The sequence below is a fragment of the Schistocerca americana genome, chromosome 2 (assembly GCF_021461395.2).
Source record: "Schistocerca americana isolate TAMUIC-IGC-003095 chromosome 2, iqSchAmer2.1, whole genome shotgun sequence".
NCBI lineage: Eukaryota > Metazoa > Arthropoda > Insecta > Orthoptera > Acrididae > Schistocerca > Schistocerca americana.
Window position 1 is genome coordinate 242,618,924 of NC_060120.1, and position 25,273 is coordinate 242,644,196.

The 25,273-nt window shown below is 43.2% G+C and overlaps 1 protein-coding gene across 1 annotated transcript in view; it reads left to right on the forward strand.

Annotated features, from left to right (window-relative positions):
• The first annotated feature begins 211 nt into the window (after positions 1-211).
• The window catches only part of LOC124595322, a 109,203-nt gene continuing 84,141 nt past the window's right edge, over positions 212-25,273 (forward strand). Inside the window, exon 1 of the mRNA XM_047134022.1 lies at positions 212-293. The gene's annotated coding sequence lies outside the window, so the exon portion shown is untranslated. The remainder of the gene's footprint in view (positions 294-25,273) is intronic.

Genomic DNA, 25,273 nt, shown 5'->3' on the forward strand with positions numbered 1-25,273 from the left:
ATTTCCGCATCCCCCACTCCACACCACCCCCCGGCGCCCCGCCCCTCAGATATCAGAGTATCGGGACGCGCAGCAGGTGGAGCGGCGTCCTTCGCGCCGCATCTCATCGCGTCGCGACGCACGCAATCCTTTGCGCATGCGCACTAGCGCCCCGCCGCGAACGCAATTCAGAGGTCCGAACCGGTTGCCAGCCACGACTGGCCTCAGTCAGCGTTAACCTCCTGCGCCGAGTGGACGTCCGTGCAGTGTGCTCTCCGCTTAAGACGCTACTCTTTCGCGACCCGGTATCACTGGTAATGTTGTGAAACACTTTTCTTTTGTTATCTATTTCTCCAAGTACATCAGTATTGCTGCTTCAAGCAGCTAATTGCTTCCTAGTTTTCCTATCTCCGTTTAAGTGCTGTGTGTGTGTGTCACTAGTTAAAGAATTGATTTCAAGATGCAAATTTTCGTGAAGAGGCAGATCTCTCGCATTCTCAAGCCACATTTATGTTCGCTGAGGCACGGTGAAAGAGAGTAAATAGTTTAGCACGAACATTTTGCCTCTTATTCATTTCGCCGATGCTCTACATCTTCATACACATCTACATCTACATTATTGCTCCGGAATTCACAATTAAGTTTATTGCAGAGGGTTCAGTGAACCACCTTCAAGCAGTCTCTACCTTTACACTCTCGAACGGCACGCGGGAAAAAAGATCACTTAAATTTTTCTGTGCGAGCGCTGATTTCTCTTAGTTTATCGTGATAATCATTTCTCCTTGTGTAGGTGGGTGCCAATAGAATGTTTTCGCAATCGGAGGAGAAAACTGCTGATTGGAATTTCATGAGAAGATTCCGTCGCAATGAAAAACGCGTTTGCCGCGCGGGATTAGCCGAGCCGTCTAAGGCGCTGAAGTCATGGGCTATGCGGCTGGTCCCGGCGGAGGTTCGAGTCCTCCCTCGGGCGTGGGTGTGTGTGTTTGTCCTTAGAATAATGTAGGTTAAGTGGTGTGAAAGCTTAGGGACTGATGACCTTAGCAATTAAGTCCCATAAGATTTCACACACATTTGAACATTTGAAAAACGCATTTGATTTCATGATTGCCATTCCAAATCACGTATCATGTCTGTGGCACTATCTCGCCTATTTCGCGAAAATAGAAAACTAGTTGCCCTTCTTTGAACTTTTTCGATGTCATCCGTCAGTCCTACCTGATGCGGATCCCACGCCGCACAGCAATACTCCAGAATTTGGCGGACAAGCGTGGTGTAAGCAGTCTCTTTAGTAGACCTGGTGCACCTTCTAAGTGTTCTGCCAATGAATCTCAGTCTTTGGTTTGCTGTACTCACAACATTGTCTATGTGATCGTTCCAATTTAGGTTATTTGTAATTGTAATCCCTCAGTATTTAGTTGAATTTACAGCCTTCAGATTTGTGTGACTTACCGCGTAATCCAAATTTAGCAGATTTCTTTTAGTACTCATATGAATAACTTCACGCCTGAAACTTCCTGGAAGATTAAAACTGGGTGCCGGACCGAGACTCGAACTCGGGACCTTTGCCTTTTGCGGGCAAGGGCTCTACGAAGTGCTTTGTAGAGCACTTGCCCGCGAAAGGCAAAGGTCCCGAGTTCGAGTCTCGGTCCGGCACACAGTTTTAATCTGCCAGGAAGTTTCATATCTGCGCACACTCCGCTGCAGAGAGAAAATTTCATTCTGGAAACTTCACACTTTTCTTTATTCAGGGCCAATTGCCACTTTTAGCACCATACAGACATCTTACATAAATCATTTTTGAAATCGTTTTGGTCATCTGATGACTTTACCAGACGGTAAATGACAGCATCATCTGCAAACAACCTAAGAGAGTTACTCAGATTGTCGACTAAACCGTTTATGAAAATCAGGAACAGCAGAGGGCGTTAACACTTTCTTGAGGAACGGCAGATATTACTTCTCTTTTAGTCGATGACTTTCCGTCAGCTACTACGTCTGTTACCTTTCTAACAAGAAATCACGAATCCAGTCGCACAACCTGGACGATAGTCCATAGGCACGCAATTTCATTAGAAGTCGCTTGTGACGTACGGTGTCAAAAAAAGCCTTCTGGAAATCTAAACATGTGGAATCAGTCCGACATCCCCTGTCAATAGCACTTATTACTTCGTGAGAATAAAGAGCTAGTTGTGTTTCACAAAAACGATGCTTTCTGAATTCATGTTGGCTATTTGTTAATAAATCGTTTCCTTCGACGTAACTCATAACGTTCGAACACATTACGTGTTCCAAAATCCTACTGCAAATCGACATTAGCGATTTGGGTCTGTAATTCGGCGGATTACTCCTATTTTCTTTCTTGGGTATTGGTGAACGCGAAGAAAAATCTGCCACCGTATAAAGCTCTAATATCTCTAATTTTGCTACGATGGCCACTATGTAAAATGAATGTAGCAAGAAAAATCCTGTTTCTTGGTTCGTCTAGGGGCATTCGCTCTCGTAGTTCCCAGAGTAATTTACACAACGCACAAATGTCTTTGTATTAGCGCCATCATTCCGCTGGCGTTTGTTCGACATGTATACGACGCTGTTGCGCTCCAGAAGTAATACAGTCACAAATTGCGAGTCTCGGCTTTGCATTTTTCTCTCCCTCATCATACTAACTAACAAATTGACAAGCAGTACATAAGAATCAGTCAATGAGTTTTGTAAGAATTAAATTACACAGTATTATGCAGGCAAAGTAACTTTCCTTGATCGCTACACTGCACAGATACATGCCACTATTTCTAACATTGTTATCGAATCTCTGTGAGCAACGGAGATGTCTGCGTATATTTTTAAGTGTTGTCAAGCAAATAGTTTGGTTTCAGAACTGGTTGAAGTGCTGCAAATGCCATATTCTCTTTTGTCCGTGCGGCACTGGCTGGATTAAACAGATAGTCCATAGGCGTCTTTTTTTAATTTCACTACGGCGCTTGATTGTGTTGATAATAGAAAAATACTAGACAAGTTGGGCCATATATAACAAGTGATTCCATAATATTTCTGCTGATGATAATAGTTTGATAATGAAGGATGTCGAGGGCCATATAGGCAGTGTATCAAGTAGTGTAGTTCAAGACTTGTTCATGCGTGCAGAAATGAAACATGTTAAATCACAGTAATACTCGGTTATTACGGTTTCTAACATACAGTTCAGCCAAAAATGACATTTTAATTACACAGAATGGCACGTGTTTACTGAGTCTCAACGGTCCAAATTCCTAGGTGTTCAGATAGATGGATGGCAATATGTCATGGAAAGCCCATGTTCAGAATCTTTTTGAAAAACCCATTGCTGCTATATTTACCATTAGAAGAATATCTACAGTAGGTGATAGTGCAGCACGGAAACTAGTCTACTTTGCTTATTTTCATTCGCTTATGACATTTTGGATTTTATTCTGGGTTAACTGTTCCCATTCGCAAAGGGTATTTTTGTCTCAGAGACGGAGAGTCCGGTAGAAGTTCGCGAACCAGTTCTTGAGCCCTGTTGAGAAGTTGGGGATTTCTGACACTGGGCCTTTCAATATATATTTTCTTTAATATCGTTTGTTGTTAACAACATTAGCTTATTCCAAACAATCAGCAGCTTTCAATCGGTTAGTAGTAGGCAGAAATCGTCTGAAAACGTCTGGTCAATGGTGGCCGCGCAACTGGCTCGTCACAAAAGGCCAGTCACAACTCTTGATGAACTGTGGTATCGTGTTGAAGCTGCATGGGGAGCTGTACCTGTACACGCCATCCAAGCTCTGTTTGACTCAATGCCCAGGCGTATCAAGGCCGTTATTACAGCCAGAGGTGGTTGTTCTGGGTACTGATTTCTCAGGATCTATGCACCCAAATTGCGTGAAAATGTAATCACATGTCAGTTCTAGTATAATATATGTGTCCAATGAATACCCGTTTATCATCTGCATTTCTTCTTGGTGTAGTAACTTTAATGGCCAGTAGTGTACGTTAATGCATAACTCTGAGAAGTGGGATGGTCTTTCTCTCAGCTCTGAGCAAGTGAACTAGTTGACAATAATCATGTGCAGTGCTGCAGTCTTACCTCAGTCTTTTTTTTAAAAAAAAAATATTCAAAATTTATATCCCTTTCGATACGTACATTATATTCATCCTTGCTGTCCTTTACAACAAATCTTTCTTCATCTAACAGCTACCATAACAAGTCAACACAGCACTACAGAATACGTCCATCACCTACCACCCTTCAACTAAGAACGTATCAGACTGCGCAGAGGAAAATAATGTGCCATGAAAAGACAGTAACGTAACTTGCTCTCTCTTTGATGTGCATATCGATGACATACAAAAACCAAATGACATGACCACCTTACACATAGATTCACTATACACAAGAACAATATTTCGTCACCAGAGGTTGAAGGACACGGCAAATAGGTCCTATGAGTATTCGCAGACTGGGATCTGAACCTACTTCACACCGATTACGAGTGCATTACTTTACCACTACTAGCAGTAATGGGCTAGTATCTTTGTCGTAACGTAGTGTGACATAATGCTTTTCTTTAGAACAGCACTTAGTTCAGACGCTTCTGAGGCGTACTTAAGTGCGTTTACTGTTAGTGGGAGTGAAGTGATAACAACACAGTATGCTGTAAACGACAACTACCACAATTGAAGGGTTATTGCTCACATGCGAAAAATTCTTTTGTTTTAATGAGTAGAGACGCATCACGTAGAGTTCTATCAGCAATTAAGAGAAAAAACTGTAAGATGCAGATGTTGTATATGTGATTCAATTGATGTGCGTGGCTTCATCGCAGACGATAACCTCTTAGATTTTTATTATTCCTCCCAGTTATTTTTCAGTTCCCTCTCCGATTTGTTTCAGTTTTGGGTGAAATGTTTCGGTGAGTATCGTCTAGAGTGTGCATCAAAAATTATTTAACTAAAATTTCCAAGTGAACAGAGGCAGTGTATGTACACGTGTTATCCATTAGAATTCAACATTACAATGGATAAATACTTTAGATTAAAACTATAGAGAAGCAACAAATCGCATGCAACTTTCCTTTATTTTGACATGTTTCAACTCGACCAACGCAAGCTTCTTCACAAAATACGTTGCCGAGGGTCACACCTTACCAATATCTGGCTGTGTATAGTACCGCCAACATACATTCTCTTGTCGTCCAACAATTCCTAACAGATCGTTAAGCATTAACGTAAATTCAGCTATATTTCTGTCAGTTTCTTGCATCCTGTCCAACATGATGGAGACTAACATTACAGAGTGAGTTTCTTACAAATCTGACGTAGCATGAGAACCGAGAACAATTTAGTTCAGTAACACAATCACTAAATAAGTCTTACTCATTTCCATGTACCGTCAGCAGAGATTTCATTGAAGTCGTAACAATGTAACAGCCATAAAATTTTGAAGCAGGAAACTAGGCGTAGTATAAGTGAAGGAAACATACCGGCACTTAAGAGTATGGGAGACAATTGGGTTAGTGAAACATCCCATTATACACCTGAGATCTTTTATCACGGATAGTAGTAGTGGGATTTAAGCCCAGTACGTCTTATGATCGGAAATCACTTCAGCGACTTCCGCATACAGTATTGCACTGTGCTGTTTGGCTTAAATAACTTTGTTGATCGTAGGTTACCAGTGATGTTACACTCATACTGTGACAGATGACTCCTGTCCCAGCCGATGAAATGTGCTGCATTACTGAAGTATAAATCACACCACATGTGTCTTTCAGTAAGGTGACCTAATCTAGCTGACATCCAGCTCTGCATCCTCCTCTCACGTGACGCAAACAATGATGACCTCCATCTGAACGTGAAAGTTAAAAACTCAGCTAAGAAGTCGCTTACAGCGTTAACGCTTATAAGCAGAGTAGATGATACGAAATTCGAGAATGAGTCACAACTATTCATCATTTTGATTTGCAGCTCCTTGTGTTGGCCGTGTTTGGAATTAAAATTGTTGGATGTGAGGTCCGCCAGTTACGGAAAACACCGTTTTTTCTCAGTACCCAAACATGTTTCGGCACCACTGTGCCATCATCAGTGGGTTTTCGTTTTTATTTATTCCGTAATGTGAACTTTTTGTTAAATGATTATAAAATTATGTGCATCTTTAGTTCAAAGAATAGATCGTTATTTGTGAAAAATACTTGTTATAGTTACGTGTGCATCACAACATCTCAGCATGATGCGGAGAATGGAAGTGCTTGCCACACAAAAACAGAAGTAAAAACGAACATAGGCGCGAAGACATCGCGACAAACTGAATTACATTCTAGAAGATTGGTTAACTTCCAGCAAAAAACTTTCTCATCAACATCGTTTGGCTGCAGATGACAAGCTACCTGTAGTAATTAACACACAAGTGATCCAGAAAATTCATGCACACCAAATGTAAAGGTATTTACAAAAAGAAACGGTCTATTGTTTGAACTAAAGATGAACATAATTTTATAATCATTTAACAAAAAATGTTCACATTACAGAATAAATAAAAACGGAAACCCACTGATGATGGCACAGTGGTGCCGAAACATGTTTGGGTACTGACGAAAAACGGTGTTTTCCGTAACTGGCGGACCTCACATCCAACAATTTTGATTTACAACTGCCTAACGCGATTGTGTGAAGATATTTAAAGCCACCATCAAACCTACCAGAGTAAGCTACAAATAGTAACATCTGGAAGTCGAAAACTATCACTCTATTCCCTCTCAGTAACATCTTGACGTAGTAAATAAATGAACAATAAGGAGGGTTAGAGTTTAAGATCCCGCTTACACTAAGTCTGTTAAAGACGAAGCACAAGTAGAGTTGGACATGATGGGAAATAAATTTTCCACGGGCTGGTTGAATGAACCACGCACACATTCGCCTAGAGTAATTTAGGCACCTTGTTGAAAAAAGTATGCATGCATTCTCCTACAGTAATTCAGCTGTCAACATCTACAGCTAATGGCTATTCTGCAATTCCAAGATAAGCCCTTGGCAGAGGCTTCATCCAACCGCTTTCAGACTATTTTTCTACCGGTCTATTTCCGAACAGCGCACTGAAAAAACGAACACTTTCTCTGCGAGCTCTGATTTCTTTAAATAAAATGGTCATTTCTCGCTATATAGGTAGGTATCAACAAAATATTTTCGCATTATTTCATGAAAAGATCTCGCGGCAACCAAAAACTCCTTTGTTTTAATGAGTGCCACTCCAGCCTGCGTATCATATAAGTGACACTCCGTCCCCTATTCGCTGCTTATTGTGTCAGCAAATACAATACGCGCGATCTCTACGTCTACGAGGTGGCTGACGGAAGTAGCTAAACCGATATGAATCGAATTAATTTGATCATTATTTATTGCTTAGCGGTAGCTAGCTACTTTACCTTGTCGACAGCACAGTGGTCAAGCATCTAGCAAATCAGTAAATATGATAATTTGAAAAATCACTTACTCAAAACATTTCTGTGACAGTTCTCTACATTTACGTTGAAAATCATTGTGATGTGCTGTGCAGAGGGTACTTCCCACAGTGCCACGTAGTAGGTTGACCGAGAGGGGTGGGGCGTTCAAACGGCTCTGAGCACTATGTGACGTAACATCTGCGGTCATCAGTCCCCTAGAACTTAGAACTACTTAAACCTAACTAACCTAAGGACAGCCCACACATCAATGCCCGAGGCAGGATTCGAACCTGCGACCGTAGCAGTCGCGCGGCTCCGGACTGAGCGCCTAGAACCGCTAGACCACCGCGGCCGGCGAGGGGTGGGGCAGTGGTTAGCACATTGGACTCGCATGTGGAAGTACAACGGTTCGAACTCGCGTCCATCCATCCTGATTTAGGTTTTCCGTGATTTCCATAAATCGTTTCTGGCAAATGTCGGGATGGTTCCTTTGAAAGGGCACGGCCGATTTCCTTCCCCATCCTTCCCTAATCCGAGCTTGTGCTCCGTCTCTAATGACCTCATTGTCGACGGGACGTTAAACACTAACCTCCTCCTGTCTCCTGTTACGTAGTAGGTTCTTGTTCCATTCCCGCACGGAGCGCGGGAGGAATGACTGGTTAAATGCCTCTAGACCTGCTGTAATTTGTCCTTGTCTTCGTGAACCGTACAGGAGCGATGTGTAGTGAATTGTAGAATATTCCTAGATTCGTCACTTACTACCGGATGGGACAAATAAAAGTGTCCCAGACGAGTGGATACGATAATGAAACCATTTGTGTCAGCATTAACGGAGGAATGAAAGACCTACACTTACAGGATGGAGCAACTGCCCATACAGCCGGCCGAACCTTGGAGCACAATTGTGTTACCTTCACGCCTGACTGAGGTGTTAGCAGAGGTCAGTCTAGTCGCGGCCACCCAGGTCACCTGATCTGTCAGTGTGCGATTACTTTGTGTGGGGAGCCCTCAGGTTTGAGATGTATCGCAACAACCCTCATAGTCTTCAAGAAATGCAGCACAACATTTCGGATCAGACTGCAGCAATTCCAGCAGTCCAGTTTCGATCCGGCTTCAGCAACTTGCTGACCAGGGCCCAAAAGGGCCAAGAGACGGACGGTGGTCAGTTCCAACATCTGTTACAGTCAGGTTAGTTCTGTATTTCCTGTGTTTCTTTGTTACCTGGAACTCTGTTCTCTAGACACTTTTATTTGCCCCAACTTGTTCTAGATTTTTGAGCTTCGTAAGTAGCCTCTCACGAGATAGTTGACGTAAATCTTCAGGCTTCTGCCTTCAGAATTCCCGTGATGCTTTCCTATGGGTTAAACAAATCTGCTAAAATTCGTGGCGCACTTCTTTGTGAACGAAATTTATCCACTGTTAGCCCTGTTTCATGTAGATCCTGCAGACAAATGTTTTGTCAGCAATTTCCTTGATTGCACTCTCCTACTATCCTGCCAGTTAACCGAAGCTTGCTACTTGCTTCATCTACGACTGAGCCTTTGTGATCATTGCATTTCATATCCTTACAAATTGTTACGCACAGGTAGTTTGTGTGATTTGACTAATTCCATTTGCGACTTACTGACACTCTAGTCATAGGATACAACTTTTTCGCGTTTTGTGAAGCCCACAGTTTAAATTTCTGTATACTAAAGCAATTTACCACTCTTTGCACGACTTTGTACTATTGTCAAGATCTGACTGAATATTTGTGCAGCTATTTTCAGACAGTACTTCACCATATAGGATGATTTCGTAATGATGTCACAAACTTTCGGGGACGATGATGGTTTCAAAATTTGAGGTAAGGTATCCCGGTTCGAAAACGACCGAGTTGAAAGCTACATGTAACGGTAATGTTGCTGCTAAAATTATAGCGTAGGCAACCTTCAGAGGTTGTAGTATTGACCAGAACAAGAAAAAACTGCCTACTAAATATGCGGTCTAAAATGCATGCCTCAAGAACTATGAGCATTTGTTCTTCTTCGCTTCCGGGAAACATACCTCTTCCGTGTCCGTAACTGTTAATGTAAGGCCGGCCAGAGTGGCCGTGCGGTTCTAGGCGCTACAGTCTGGAACCGAGCGACCGCTACGGTCGCAGGTTCGAATCCTGCCTCGGGCATGGATGTGTGTGATGTCCTTAGGTTAGTTAGGTTTAATTAGTTCTAAGTTCTAAGCGACTGATGACCTCAGAAGTTAAGTCGCATAGCGCTCCGAGCCATTTGAACCATTTGTTAATGTAAGCGTTTTAGAGCCCATTTTTACTAGACATTTCTTTCCCGTTTTGGTCCATGCTACCATCTCTGAAAGTAGCCTACCCCACGAGCTTAGCTATAACTGTACCGGCACGTTACTCCGCTACCACAGGTATCAGAATGGTTTTCGCATATAACTTCGACTTGGTCGTTTCCTGATCAGGGTTGCTTACCTCAGACATATATTTATCCTTCTCCGTCATGCCTGAAAGTTTCTAACTTCATCACGGAATCACCCTGTAGATAAATGCATCATCTCGAAACAGTCTTATAGTAATATTGGTATTGTCGGTCAGGTGATTAATATACTGGGTTGCTGCATTAGCTCGTAGCGTTTATTCGTAAGTTTAATACACACAACAGTCACACATAACAGACTTTAGTCGTCAATAATGTATTCTCCTTCGTTATTTTTAACAGTATGCCTACACAGGGGTAAATTTTCGATTTCATAGCTGTAGAAATCACGTGGTTTTGAGGAGAAAAACTTGTAGAGCCATGTTCGGAGCGCTTTTTCGCCCGGAAAGGAAGTTCCTTGAAGGTTGCTCGACGGCAAGCTGAACAGGTGAAAATCTGTGGGTGCAATATCAGGTGAATAAGGTGGTAACGGAATGGCTTCTCAACGCAACTCCTGTACAGTGATTTTCGTCAATCTAGCAGAATACGGGCAGGTGTTATTGTGGAGTAGCATCACTTCATTCACTTTTCTTGGACGTTGTGCTTGGATTGCGTTTGCATGACGCCTTAGTTGTTGACAGCAAATTTCATCAGCATGGTGGAAGCAATTCTTAGTACACCGCACCCTCGCTGTTCCACCAGATACATAACATTACGTTTTGTCGGTATGCGCAGTTCTTCTCCTTTCTCTGGCCTGGACCAGTCCTTTCTTTTCCTTATGCTTGCATAAGCAAAAATTTCTCGGCACCAATAACGATACAGAACAGGAATGGTGGGTGCTGTCCACGAGCCAATTGATGACGAGCAAGCAGAGATAAACACATGACTAACAGGTGATTTTTGTGATTTTGGCGTAGAGCATGCGATGCCCCTATACCCGATGTTTGAACGTTCCCCATTGCACACAAATGTTGTACAATGGTAGAACGATCACAGTTCATCACATTGGTCAGATCTCGAGTACGCTGACGTGGATCATTGTGGATTAATGCGTTTAAACGACCTTCATCAAACCCCAAAGGTTTTCCTGAACGTGATGAGTCACTAATGTCCAAACGTTTCTCCTTAAAACGGGAAAATAATTTTCTTGCCCTGCTCTGTCCAATGGGGCAACGGCCTTGCCGCAGTGGATACACCGGTTCCCGTGAGATTACCGAAGTTAAGAGCTGTCGGGCGTGGCCGGCACTTTGATGGGTGACCATCCAGGCCGCCGTGCGCTGTTGCCATTTCTCGGGGTGCACTCAGCTTCGTGATGCCAGTTGAGGAGCTACTCGACCGACTAATAGCGGCTTAGGTCAAGAATACCATCATAACGACCGGAAGAGCGGTGCGCTGATCCCACGCCCTTCCTATCCGCATCATCCACTGAGGATGACACGGCGGTCGGATGTTCCCGGTAGGCCACTCGTGGCCTGAAGACGGAGTGCTTTTTTTTTTTTTTTTTTGAGTCCTCTGTCCAATGGCATTACCCCATAAACGGCGAAAATGTTTCTGACTGCTTCCGCTGCTGTCATCCCTGCACTGAACTCAAACAGAAGAATATGCCAGAAATGTACCGATTTCTCCACTTGGCACACCATTTCCTAGCGCGCACAGCTCTACTCACCATCTCCAAATGACAAAATGCAAACTCAAATAGAAACATTTAACTACAAATCAAAAATGACAATTGACAAACAACCCACAGCAAAAAAAAAAAAAAAAAAAAAAAAAAAAAAAAAAAAAAAAAAAAAAAAAAAAAGCCCTGAACTTATGCACCAACCGAATATCGCACAGTATGACTGCTAGGATCCTAACACACTTCCCTGGGCCACGTCTGACCTTATTTGTACATCTATCGATGACTCCATATACGACGAGATTCTGCATCTTCCCTAAAGAGGAATCCACAGTATAGTCACAAATTTCGTTCGAAACCACTTGTTCGTGCTATGATTAAAATGAGAAGGAGCTATGCTATATCGCATACTTTTCGGAAATCAACAAATACTGCATCTAATTTGGCTCCTTACATCTATGTCTTTTAGAATGTCGTGAGGGTGAAGTGCGATTTGGATTTCGCTTGGGTGATGTTTTCGGAATCCACCATCGCGTCACTTCTGCCTTTGTAGACGTATACTAAACATGGTGTTGTCTGCTATGTAGTGTTTGTGGAGACCGGAAACCAGTCAATAGCAGTTAACGTCATTTGATTTTTTATCGTTTCGGCTACTCCAACCAGCAACCTCGCCGAGCGTGTTCTTACAGAGCGCGTATAGCAGTATCTCTGCGAGACGTCGTACCCACGTGGAGAATGGTGTATTGCAGTAACTGCAGTGCTCTAGAAAGCTGGTTTACCGAGTGGACGTACTGCCCGGCTCCCGCGCTTTCTCTGCAATGGGTTCCTTATATGTCTAAGGCCTTGACGCTACACTAGTATCGCGTCTTGATCGACAGTTCAGAGGCAGACTGTTTTGTGACCCATATGTTTCTTACGATCCGTGGGCTTAGTCTCGAAATCGCTGCGTCGCACCGAGCCCTTCCACGAAGGACCTAATCAAGTCCTGAAGTGTTACACGCCGTTTAGGCAAACGACATTTCACACTCCTTGTATTGAACGAGGGAATATGTTCGCGGCCGAATAATATTGAGTAGGGAGTAAGTCGCGGAAAATATATTGTGCGTGGGTGTTTGTTTTCTTACGTGCAGACATTAAACGGGAGGTGTGGAATACAAGAAAAGACAAGGTGTGATGACAAGTAAATGGTTTCACTTGCAGTGGGCGGGGCCTTTTTTGTTTTGGCGTCGCGACTTGGCGGTGGCTTGACCATCAAAGAGCAACCACACTCTCCAAGAATGAAAACAAAAGACAAGGTGGTTTGGTGACAAATAAAACATATTGTAATCTTGGATGTCATTTGGAGCCTTCGAGGCGCATGTCATATAAAAAGTTGTGTTCTACACTAATTCACGAGTCACTCTAATGATCTGTCCACCCTTTCAAGGAAATATATAATAAATATATAATAAAAGTATCTAATTTCATATACTGGAACGAAATTCTCTTGTACGTCTTACGGTCTCTTCCTGGTAATTTATTTACAAATCCAGATTTTCCTTTGCCTTTCCTTGTCACGCAGTTTATGATAATATTAATAAATACAATATATTCAGCATTATTTCGGTTTATTTGCAGTGTAACGTAAAAACTGAAAATGAAGAAGAAGTTCGTGGATAGCGACTCTACCTTCAATATAATTTTCTGTGCTTTTCCCTCTATGCCAATCACAGCCTGAAGACCGTGCTAACATAAATGACTCATGCCTCACCCGACCTGATCCAGAAATGCTATTTTTTTCTAAACGCGTGGTCATCTGGAGCTCTCACTTCTGCCACTTTTATTTCTGGCCAAGTCATGCATACACTATAACTTTGGACGAAATCGGTGATGACAAGTAGGCGCTGTCTCATTGTCAGTACAAACCATTCACGGGACTGTGTAATAAATTGGAACACCTACAGCCGTCACTACGATGTTATTTACTATATAGCCACCAGTTTCGATGCTTCAGTGCATCATCTTCAGGCCTTAACTGACGCTGAAGGCGTTAACTCCAATCGTATAGACTATTCATCAGTGGCCAACATCTGTGAACTGGTGTTTGCAGACTACCTGTAACAACGATGTTGTGTCTTAAAACATCAACCACCAACTTGGTTGTTAAGGTAGTCTGCGAAAAACAGTTCACTGATGTTGGCCACTGATGAATCGTATATACGACAGGCGTCAACCCCCTCAGCATCAGTTAAGGTCTGAAGATGGTGTACTGGAGTATCGAAACTGGTAGCCATGTAACAGAAAACATCGTAATGACAGCAATAGGTGTTACATTTTATTGTACAAGTGAACGACCGAAGTCCCTCAAAAAACCAATCAGAAGGATGGATATACAAAAATTCACAGAACCGAGCTCACGGCTCACAATAATTTGAACCCACTTCTTCCGCACATTATTCATCGTACAAGCTGTCTGTGTGTCCACCAGTACCCCCCACACCGTATTCTTCCAAGTGAGCATTTCGTGGTCCAGCTGACCGCTGTTTGTTCATGGATCCTACAGCACACAATATAACAAAGTCTCCTCAAATTTTACTACCAGAACAATTATTTGTCGCGAAACTTGGACAGCTCTCTGCGGACAGATTCATCCAGTTTCTCATCTACATTACTAAGTAGCTAAATAGGTCAGCTACTCCCAGCTGCAGGTTGACTGTATCTAACGGCTTCCAGTGGTAACAAATTTTTATTATCATTACAGTTATTTACCAGATTTAAAAATTGAAAATACCGTCATAATCTATTCATGAAAAGGTATGATCTTACGTTGAAGGCGCTACAGTCTGGAACCGCGCGACCGCTACGGTCGCAGGTTCGAATCCTGCCTCGGGCATGGATGTGTGTGATGTCCATAGGTTAGTTAGGTTTAAGTAGTTCTAAGTTCTAGGGGACTGTTGACGTCAGAAGTTAAGTCCCATAGCGCTCAGAGCCATTTTTACGTTAAAGGTTTTTAACACCATAGAATCCAGTATAAATACTAGAAACTGTGTATATGTCTCGAGCAGTGTAACTAATGGCGTGCAAATCCCTCAGACTATATTCATCGAGTAGCAGCGATCTCGCTCCGTCTTCGAACGGATACCTCTGAATACCTACGGCCGGACTAATCGTCGTGCATAGCGATAATAAATTGTACGCACAAATCTTCCTCGTGAATGAGTCCTATCTGTGAAAACAGTATCAAAATGTCTACAGTAGTTCCTGAAATTGGCCTGAACCAACAGACAGAAACTGCGGCGTAGGACTTTGATTTATGAACCGTATAGATTTGAGAATGACAGCATTTACTGATTTCCAACAAATTTTACAAATAATTTAAAACCTTTTTTTCTACCTGAGATCCCTACAAAATAATGAAGGAAAAAATTTTATAGGTTACAACATTTTCGTTGTTCATGCAGTAACACTTCAGCATCAAGCACGACGTTTTAATGTATTACTTCTGTACTACTAACTCTATTCGCAACAAACTTTGCGGATAGTATCCACAAACACTGAGCAGGCAGAACTCTACGACTACCTTCCTAATAGCCGGTATGTCCATCTTTGCCACGAATGCAAGCGGCGGCGCGTCGTGGCATGGAAGCAATGAGGCTTTGGTAGCTCGCTGGAGGGAACTGGAACCACATTTGCACACACAAGTCACCTAATTCCCGTAAATTCCGGGGAGGGGGGCGATGAGCTCTGACGCCACGTTCAATCATATCCCAGATGCGTTCGATCGGGTTCAGATCTGGCGAGAAGGGGAGCCAGCACATCAGTTGGAACTCACCACTGTGTTCCTCGAAGTTCTTCGTCACACTTCCGGCCGTGGCGCATTATATTGTGAAAAATGCACTGCCGTCGGGAAGACGACCGTCAAAGGGTGTACGTGGTCTATACTACTTGGCCGTCATGGTGGCTTGCATGAGCTCCCCTGGACCCATGGATGTCCACGCGAATGTTCTTCAGAGCATAGTGGAGCCAACGCCAGCTTGTCTCCGTCTCGCAGTAAAGGTGTGAAGGGGCTGTTCCCCTGGAAGAGGACGATTCGCACTCGGTATGAGGAATAAAGTCCCGGGATTCATCAGACCATGCAACGCTCTACCACTACGCCTACGTCCATTGCGATAGTCACGTGCCCTTTCAGTTGCAGTTCCCTATGTCGTCGTATTAACATTGGCACATACTTGGGTCGTCGGCTGCGGAGGCCCATCTTTCTACATTTATACTCCGCAAGCGACCCAACGGTGTATGGCGGAGGGCACTTTACGTGCCACTGTTATTACCTCCCTTTCCTATTCCAGTCACGTATGGTTCTCGGGAAGAACGAATGCCGGAAAGCATCCGTGCGCGCTAGAATCTCTCTAATTTTACATTCGCGATATCCTCTGGAGGTATAAGTAGGGGGAAGCAATATATTCGATACCTCATCCAGAAACGCACCTTCTCGAAACCCGTACAGCGAGCTACACCGCGATGTAGAGCGCCTCTCTTGCAGAGTCTGCCACTTGAGTTTGCTAAACATCTCCGTAACGCTATCACACTTACCAAATAACCCTGTGACGAAACGCTCCGCTCTTCTTTGGATCTTCTCTACCTCCTCCGTCAACCCGACCTGGCACGGATCCCACACTGATGAGCAATACTCAAGTATAGGTCGAATGAGTATTTTGTAGACCACCTCCCTTGTTGACGGACTACATTTTCTAAGCACTCTCCCAATGAATTTCAATCTGGCACCCGCCTTACCGACAATTAATTTTATATGATCATTCCACTTCAAATCGTTCCGTACGCATACTCCCAGATATTTTACAGAAGTAACTGCTACCACTGTTTGTTCCGCTATCATATAATCGTACAATAAAGGATCCTTCTTTCTATGTATTCGCAATACATTACATTTGTCTATGTTAAGGGTAAATTGCTACTCCCTGCACCAAGTGTCTATCCGCTGCAGATCTTCCTGCATTTTGCTGCAATTCTCTAATGCTGCAACTTCTCTGCATACTACAGCATCATCCGCGAAAAGCCGCATGGAACTTCCGACACTATCTACTAGGTCATTTATATATACAGGGTGAGTCACCTAACGTTACCGCTGGATATATTTCGTAAACCACATCAAATACTGACGAACCGATTCCACAGACCGAACGTGAGGAGAGGGGCTAGTGTAATTGTTTAAAACAAACCATACAAAAATGCACGGAAGTATGTTTTCTTAACACTAACCTACGATTTTTAAATGGAACCACGTTAGTTTTGTTAGCACATCTGAACATATAAACAAATACGTAAGCAGTGCCGTTTGTTGCATTGTAAAATGTTAATTACATCCGGAGATATTGTAACCTAAAGTTGACGCTTGAAACCTCCGACGTTCAGTTGCGTGTTGTAACAAACACGGGCCACGGTCGGCGAGCAGCATCTGCAGGGACATGTCCCACTGGAAACGCGTCGACGTATGTGGTATCAGCATGATGGTGCACCTGCACATTCCGCAATTAACACTAGGCTGACCCTTGACAGGATGTTCGACGGGCGTTTCATAGGACGTGGAGGACGCATAAATTGGCCAGCCCGTTCTCCTGATCTTACTCCTCTGGACTTCTTTCTGTGGGGTACGTTAAAGGAGAATGTGTACCGTGATGTGCCTACAACCCCAGAGGATATGAAACAACGTACTGTGGCAGCCTGCGGCGACATTACACCAGATGTACTGCGGCGTGTACGACATTCATTACGCCAGAGATTGGAATTGTGTGCAGCAAATGATGGCCACCACATTGAACATCTATTGGCCTGACATGTCGGGACACACTCTATTCCACTCCGTAATTGAAACGGAAACCACGTGGGTACGTGTACCTCACCCCTCATGGTAATGTACATGTGCGTCAGTGAAAAAGACCAATAAAAAGGTGTTAGCATGTGGACGTAATGTGCTGTTCCAGTCTCTTCTGTACCTAAGGTCCATCACCGTTCCCTTTGGATCCCTACGTAATTCGGTGCTCTCCGATACACACGATCGAACAGCGGAGGAGTGGTACTCAATCCTCAACTTTAGGTTACAATATCTTCGGATGTAATTAACATTTTACAATGCAACAAACGGCACTGATTACGTATTTGTTTATATGTTCAGACGTGCTAACAAAACTAACGGGGTTCCATTTAAAAAAACCTAGGTTTGTGTTAAAAAACATACTTCCGTGCATTTTTTTATGGTTTGTATTAACCAATTACACTAGCCCCTCTCCTCACGTTCGGTCAGTATTTGATGTGGTTTACGAAATATATCCAGCGGTAACGTTAGGTGACTCACCCTGTATATTGTGAAAAGCAATGGTCCCATAACACACCCCTGTAAAAACGCCAGGGGTTACTTTAACGTCTGTAGACGTCTCTCCATTGAGAACAACATGCTGTGTTCTGTTTGATAAAAACTCTTCAATCCAGCCACACAGCTGGTCTGATATTCCGTAGGCTTTAACTTTGTTTATCAGGCGACAGTGCGGAACTGTATCGATCGCCTTCCGGAAGTCAAGGAAAATGGCATCTACCTGGGAGCCTGTATCTAATATTTTCTGGGTCTCACGAACAAATAAAGCGACTAGGGTCTCACACGATCGCTTTAGGAGTGTTCGGAGCACTGAGTGTTCAGACACAGTTGTCCTCTTCCCAGCATTAAAGTCTGATATTAGTACCGCCACAGTTCGCCGCCTGTCGCGTTTTACCAGTCTGCCCAGCCTATGATGTCCGACATCTGTAACGAGGGGTGGGCGCACAACCCCACGACGTCTGGACGTGGTTTCACCTTGGTTTCGACTTGTGCCGAAGACACTCACCGCAGCACTCCTCGAACACCCGACAAGTCGTGCAGTTTCCGAAACGCTCGTACCGAGCCTTCGGGCCATCACAATCTGCCCTCGGTAAAAATGGTTCAAATGGCTCTGGGCACTATGGGACTCAACATCTGAGGTCATCAGTCCCCTAGAACTTAGAACTACTTAAACCTAACTAGCCTAAAGACATCACACAAATCAATGCCCGAGGCAGGATTCGAACCTGCGACCGTAGCGGTCGCGCGGTTCCAGACTGAAGCGCCTAGAACCGCTTGGCCACTCCGGCCGGCCCCTCGGTGAAACTCAGATAGATCGCGCGCCTTTCTCATTCTAGACACGGACAGCACGCTCACTGATACTACATGCACCGTGCGTGTGTCTGACTAGCGGTAATTCCTCACCAAGTGACGCTATCACCTGGACAGGCTAAGCCGATAATTGGTAGGTGATGTTCTTGCTGATCAGAGTATACCTCTGAGTATACCTGCAAGATTATATCATTGTACGACATATTGTACAGTACATATGGCGTCATAAATATTGAAATGTTTGAAAACCTAGCTTTTCTTAAAACGGAGAGTAAATTACCCAGGCTATAGTCATCAGTGTTAATTTTGACTTTCTCATTAGTCTGTGGATGAATAATACGAAACTAATAAAACCAATATAAGTAGGGTTTTGTGTCTTTAACCACAACAGTTTTATCTGCTTAACGTCAGACGTTTAATACATGAAGATAGTATTGTAATCATACGTTTTAAGCTGTTATGTACGTGAGAGTTTGATTGTTTAAAGAATCTGTGAAACGGGGTGGGGAAGGGGAGGGGGCAGGATAATGGTAACTCCCTACCAGCACACTTTGTATTGTTCGTACTCGTTCTGGTTATAACAACATATTTCTGTTCTCGCGTAACACAGACTTTTTTAAACACGATTACAAGCGCGATCTCGAAGTACGTCTGCATTTGAAAATGGCACTACGTTGCTCAAACCACTTTTCAGGTTGAGGACAGCTTTACATGTTTCGCACGTGGTCCTACAAATGCTGCCCCGAAGAGGGGACGAACTCTGTTTCTGAAAGGTGACCATTCTCCTTGCATTTCTAGATGCAGATATCAACATTCTCGAAACCATCGCGACTGATGATGAAACATCCCACGCCATTTTACTAAACCGGACGGAGCATTAGTCAGCTAATGTAATGCGGAACAGGAAGGTAACGAGCGTAAGTCATTAGCGACGGAATCTAAGTACGGATAGTATAACGATAGTAGCCGACCGCATGAGCCATCCCGGTAACGGTCTTATTCGATTCAAGGAAACCATGAAATACCTAAATCTGGGCGTAGGTTTGAACACCATTTATTTGATACGAGTGGAAATCGCATAACGTGTTGCTCTTACTTCTGTTGTGGCAAATTAACTCTATTATTTTCTACTTGAAACTTTCTGAAGCTTAAAACTGCGTGCCGGGCAGGGATGCAAACCCGGAACCACGCCTTTTGCAAGAGATTCTCTTACCAACTGAGTCACCCATGCACTACCCTCACACCCTCCAATTCTGCCAGGGGACCGATGACCTCAGCAATTTGGTCCCATAAAAAAAAATCTGCCAGTACGTCTCTCCTACTTCCCAAACTTCAAAGAAACTCTCCGGCATACCTTGCTGGACGAGCACAACGTAAGGGCCCAGATGGAAGAACCCACTCTACAGGACTAGTCTTGGGAATTCCTTGTGAACTTTCTCTTTCGTAGAAAAGACATTCCTCCTTGCCCTTAGAATCTTTCCAGTGGACCGTATTTTCCTTCCCCAGTATGACGCTGCATTTCTACCTTCTATTGCATTCTCTGTCGCGTCTGGGTATTGGACTGACGTGACCGGATCTCTCGATTTGTCACTGATGCCGCATATAAGCCTTCCGGTTGTCGTGCTTATCGGGAACCGTCTTCTGTGATGGTGGTCTGTGGCGTCGGTTGAGAATACTGAAACAAGGCAAGGAGGAAAGTTCTCCAACCAGCACAGAGATGCCGTTGATATCGGCACAGCTTTGATTAGTTCATGTAGCCACGTTTAGCGCAGTAACCTACGTCGTCAACTTGATCGCCGGAATATTTCTTCCGAAATTAATTTTGTATCGTTCTCTGAAACGGATAAACTGGAATATAGCGCCTCATAAATTTCTTTTCTATGCGCGGCTCACGTCATTCATCCAATGTTAGTGAAGGTTAGAAAGGTATCAGGATCTATGTAATGACTTCCCAGAATGATTTTTTCACGCTGCAGCGGCGCATGCACTGTTTTCAAACTTTGTTTCAAATATTAATAAGCAGGATCCACGTACATTTGTAGATGAAAATGGCCACAAGCCGGAAATCGATAATAACGCACATTCCAGAATGAGATTTTCACTCTGCAGCGGAGTGTATACTGAAACGAAACTTCCTGGCAGATTAGAATTGTACGCCAGACGGAAACTCGAACTCTGGACCTTTGCCTTTCGCAGGCAAGGGTTCTACCAACTATGCTACTGACGACTGACGACTGTTCCTCACAGCTTTACCTTCAACATTACTCCGACTCTTACCTTCCAAACTTCAATGAAGTTCTCCTGCGAAACTTGCAGGACTAGCACCCCTGAAAGCAAGTTTTAATCTGCCAGGAAGCATCACATAAGCACACACTCCGCGGCAGAGTGAAAATGTCATACTGGAAACATCCTACAGGCTGTGTCGTAACCATGTCTCCCCAATATCCTTTCTTCCAACAGTGCTAGTCTTGCAAGTTTCACAGGAGAGCTTCTCTGAAGTTTGGAAGATAAGAGTTGAGGTAATGGCGAAAGAAAATCTGTCAGAAACGGTCGTGAGTCGTTCTTGGGTATCTCAGTCGGTAGAGAACTCGACTTGGAGTGTCAGTCGCAGGTTCGAATCCTGCCTCGGGCATGGACATATGTGATGTCCTTAGGATAGTCAGGTTTACGCAGTTCTAAGTCTAGGGGACTGATGACCTCAGATGTCAAGTCCCATAGTGCTTAGAGTCATTTGAACCATTTGGAGTGTCGGTCCAACAAACAGTTTTAATCTGCCACCAAGTTTCATACTGCGCACCGAATGCTGAAGTACAAGTTTCTACTTTTTTCTAGGAAGTTAGACAGTCTACGATGGTTAATGATTTTGAACTCCAGAAAATACCAGGGTCAGTCCATAAGTAAGTCGCGAGCTGGCATATAGACATGTACCAGCCTGAAATTTATTTTCCTTTCCAATATACTCCTCCTGTAAGCTTAAACACATACATTCGAGAAGGCGTTAATAGTCTGCTGCATAGAGTTCTTGTGGCAGCTTTCGCATCTAACGAGTGACCTCTCTGGATATTTGGCTCCTTAAATTGCTGCAGACCACAAGACCGAAGTGTCTTCGGGGTAGCGAAATACATCTAAACAGGGAAACAATGCTCCATCACTGTATTACCATGGCGCTCAGGACGCTCCTTGTTTGTGATTTTTCTTGTTCTTTGCTGAATTCCTGTATACAATTGAACACAAATTTCCGCGAAGTACAGTTCTAACCACACACGGGAAAAAATTTCGCTATGGACGTGGTCTGCGGACAGTCCGTCGGCTCACAAAAATCACGTTGTTCTAGTCGGGTACACGCTCACAACACAACCACACAAGAGTGATGGTATCACTTGCGCTGTGTCAGATTAAACGATTTGGCCTGAAATTTCCTGGTAGATTAAAACTATGTGCTGGACTGGGACTCGAACCTGGCGCCTCCGCTTCTGTGGTCAGTGCTCTTGGCAACTGAGCTAGCCAAGGACGACACCCGATCCGTCCTCACAGCTTAAGGTCCACCAGTACCTCTTTCCTACCTTCCAAACTCCACAGATGTAAAGCTGTGATACCGGGTCGCGAGACTTGTTTGGATGACCGCTGAAGGAGAGGTGCTGAGTTCGAATCCCCGTAGAGCACACTTTTAATCTACCAGGAAGTTGCAAATAATGAATTGATGAGTTGCTGAAGTTAAACGTGGTTACGTGCGCCTGGCGGGCGATCAGTGTGAAGGATGTCACAATACAGCAAGCACACCTGAAAACGTCGCGAAAGAGCACAATATGGTATCCAGCTGTCACAAATTAGGCGTGTACGGAATACACAAGGCCGTAGTGGTATTAGAATCAGAAATACGCATCGGCTTAGGCTAACTTTTCGCTGGCGATAAACATGTCATACCAATGAATTTTTGTGAAGGGACAATATTACAGTTTGCCCATCTGAACAGAACATGCACAGCGTTACTTTAAATAATTTTGGTTGCGACATGGTACACAGCCGCCACAAATTGCCCGACTGAAGCACTTTTCACACTGTCAGTCATGGCATTAAGGCTCGCAAGATACTGTGTATGTATATTGGACAGGATCATTTTGTTTTTGTTATCCATAAAACGATAGTTACTCTGTGATTGTTACGAAACAGTTCCTCGATTGCTTGGATGGCCTGTGCTTGATATCGCTCGCCTTCCTTCCCGATCAGCATCATTCATGTCTGTGAGGCCTTGGTCGAATCGTTGCCTCCATTTCACTACACCTAGATGCGACATTCCATCTGGTCCATATAACGCCAGAATTTCGCCTGTGTGCACTTTAGTCGTTTTGCCCACAGGAGTTATATCGTCTCGCGTACTTCAACACTGGAGTATATTTCCAGTACTGACAATGCGTCACCTTTAGAGTTGTAAAACAACCCCAGACTACCATGGTTTATCATAATACGGTAGTTTTTCTACTATCTTTGGTCAGTTAAGGTCATATCCGCGTTACCTGTACGTCGGGTGTGCTGCATAATTATCAGGCGTAACCTTACAACGATCGCTTTCTTCACGTATCCGATAAGTGACTTAATAAATTCCCCTAAAAACTGGAAGCACGGAACCGTTTAGAAACTGAATGAGGATATCTAACGGGCCGGGTAACCTACGGAACATTTTTGTTCTGCATAGTTATCCTTAAGAATAAACAGTATTTGTAGCAAAAATGGAAATTGTCAATGTTTACTTCAGTTTTTATTCGAAAATTGTTGATTTGTGACGTGAAACAGTGGGATGTTGTAAAAATAAAGGGAGCAATACAGATGTATCATAAAGGCTATAAAAAGCAATTTCCTCAACAAAAAGGTAAAATAAAAGAAACTGCCAAACAAAAAGATATCGCACATCGCTTCCATACTTCGTCAGAGTTATATAAAACATGTTTCTGTCATTCATAAACAATTTTGGCATTTATCAATAATAGGAAACTCTTGCCTCTGATCACGGGGAGAACTTTCTATTGAGTACAAAGCAGAACATATCTATAAGATTATTTACATACATATATATACCACCTTTCGGGTTGAGGACAGCTTTACGTGTTTAGCACGTGGCTCCGCAAATACTGCCCCGTAGGAGGGAAGTACTCTGTTTCTGAAAGGTGACCATTCTCCTTGTATTCTCCTACCTCCGTCCATCACCTTTCCCCCACTCTTCGTATGTCTTTTTTTATCCCACACTCTATCTATCCACTCTTCCTTCCTCATTTTTCTGGCCATATATATATATATATATATATATATATATATATATATATATATATATATATATCAGAAAACCTGATGGTAAATTAGCCCTAACAAACCAGGAAAACTGTCAAGTATTGGCTCAATATTTTTCTAACCTACTAAATTGCCCAGAACCTAGTTTAAGGTTTCCCAAAGAAATCAGTGCCAACGCTCAACCGGATTCATTACCACCAACACAGGAAGAAATCAAATGTCACATTAAAAACTTAAAAAATAATAGAACATCTGGCGAAGATGGCATTGTTGCAGAGCTATTAAAAAACCTAGGACCAAAGACGTTGCAAGAGCTCACAAAAATAATAACAAAAATATGGGAAACAGAAAAATTACCAGAGGATTGGAAATGTGCCCTTATTCACCCGTTACATAAAAAAGGAGACAGAACAAATGTCAATACCTACAGGGGAATCTCACTTTTACAAGTCACCTACAAAATTCTCTCAACATGCCTGCTGAAAAGAACACAAGAGCAGCTGGAACGCCAAATTGGTGATTATCAAGCAGGCTTTCGCCCCGGTCGCTCATGCATAGAACAAATATTTAATTTAAAGACAATATTAAAACACAAAGCAATTAGAAATGCCCCCATAATTTGTACATTCGTAGATTTTAAGAAAGCCTATGACTCAATTGACCGGCAATCTTTGTTTAACATTTTAGAGGAACTTGGACTTGACTCCAAAACACTAAGGCTTATCAAAGAATCACTGACAGACACTGTATCTAAAGTTAAATTCAGGGGAGAAATCTCTGAACCTTTTCTCATAAAAACTGGAGTACGTCAAGGTGACGGGCTATCTCCACTTCTGTTTAATATAGTCCTGGATAAAGTCATTAAGGAATGGGAAAAAGAATTAAAAAATCAATCCTACTGGAAACCAATCCATCTTGGTAGAACCAAAGACAACGTGGAGATATCTTGTTTAGCATTCGCGGACGACTTGGCCATACTTGCAGATGATGAAGAAATCGCCACCAAACAAATAGAGATCCTTAAGGAATGCGCGGATAAAGTAGGTTTACAAATTTCGTTTCAAAAGACAGAATTTTTCTGTACGAAATTCCATATACACAGTTTGAACACAAAATATGGAAAAATAAATAGAGTAAAACATTTTAAATACCTAGGTGAAATTTTGGAGCCAACCGGAGGAGAGAAAGTTGCACAGAAGATCAGACAACAGAAAATGAAGAGAGCATGTGGTATGACACATGAAATATACAATAAAAAATGCATCTCCTCGAACACAAAAATCAGACACTACTGCGCAGTAATTAAGCCAGCAGCACTATATGCTAGTGAAACGCTCACACTCCACACAAAATG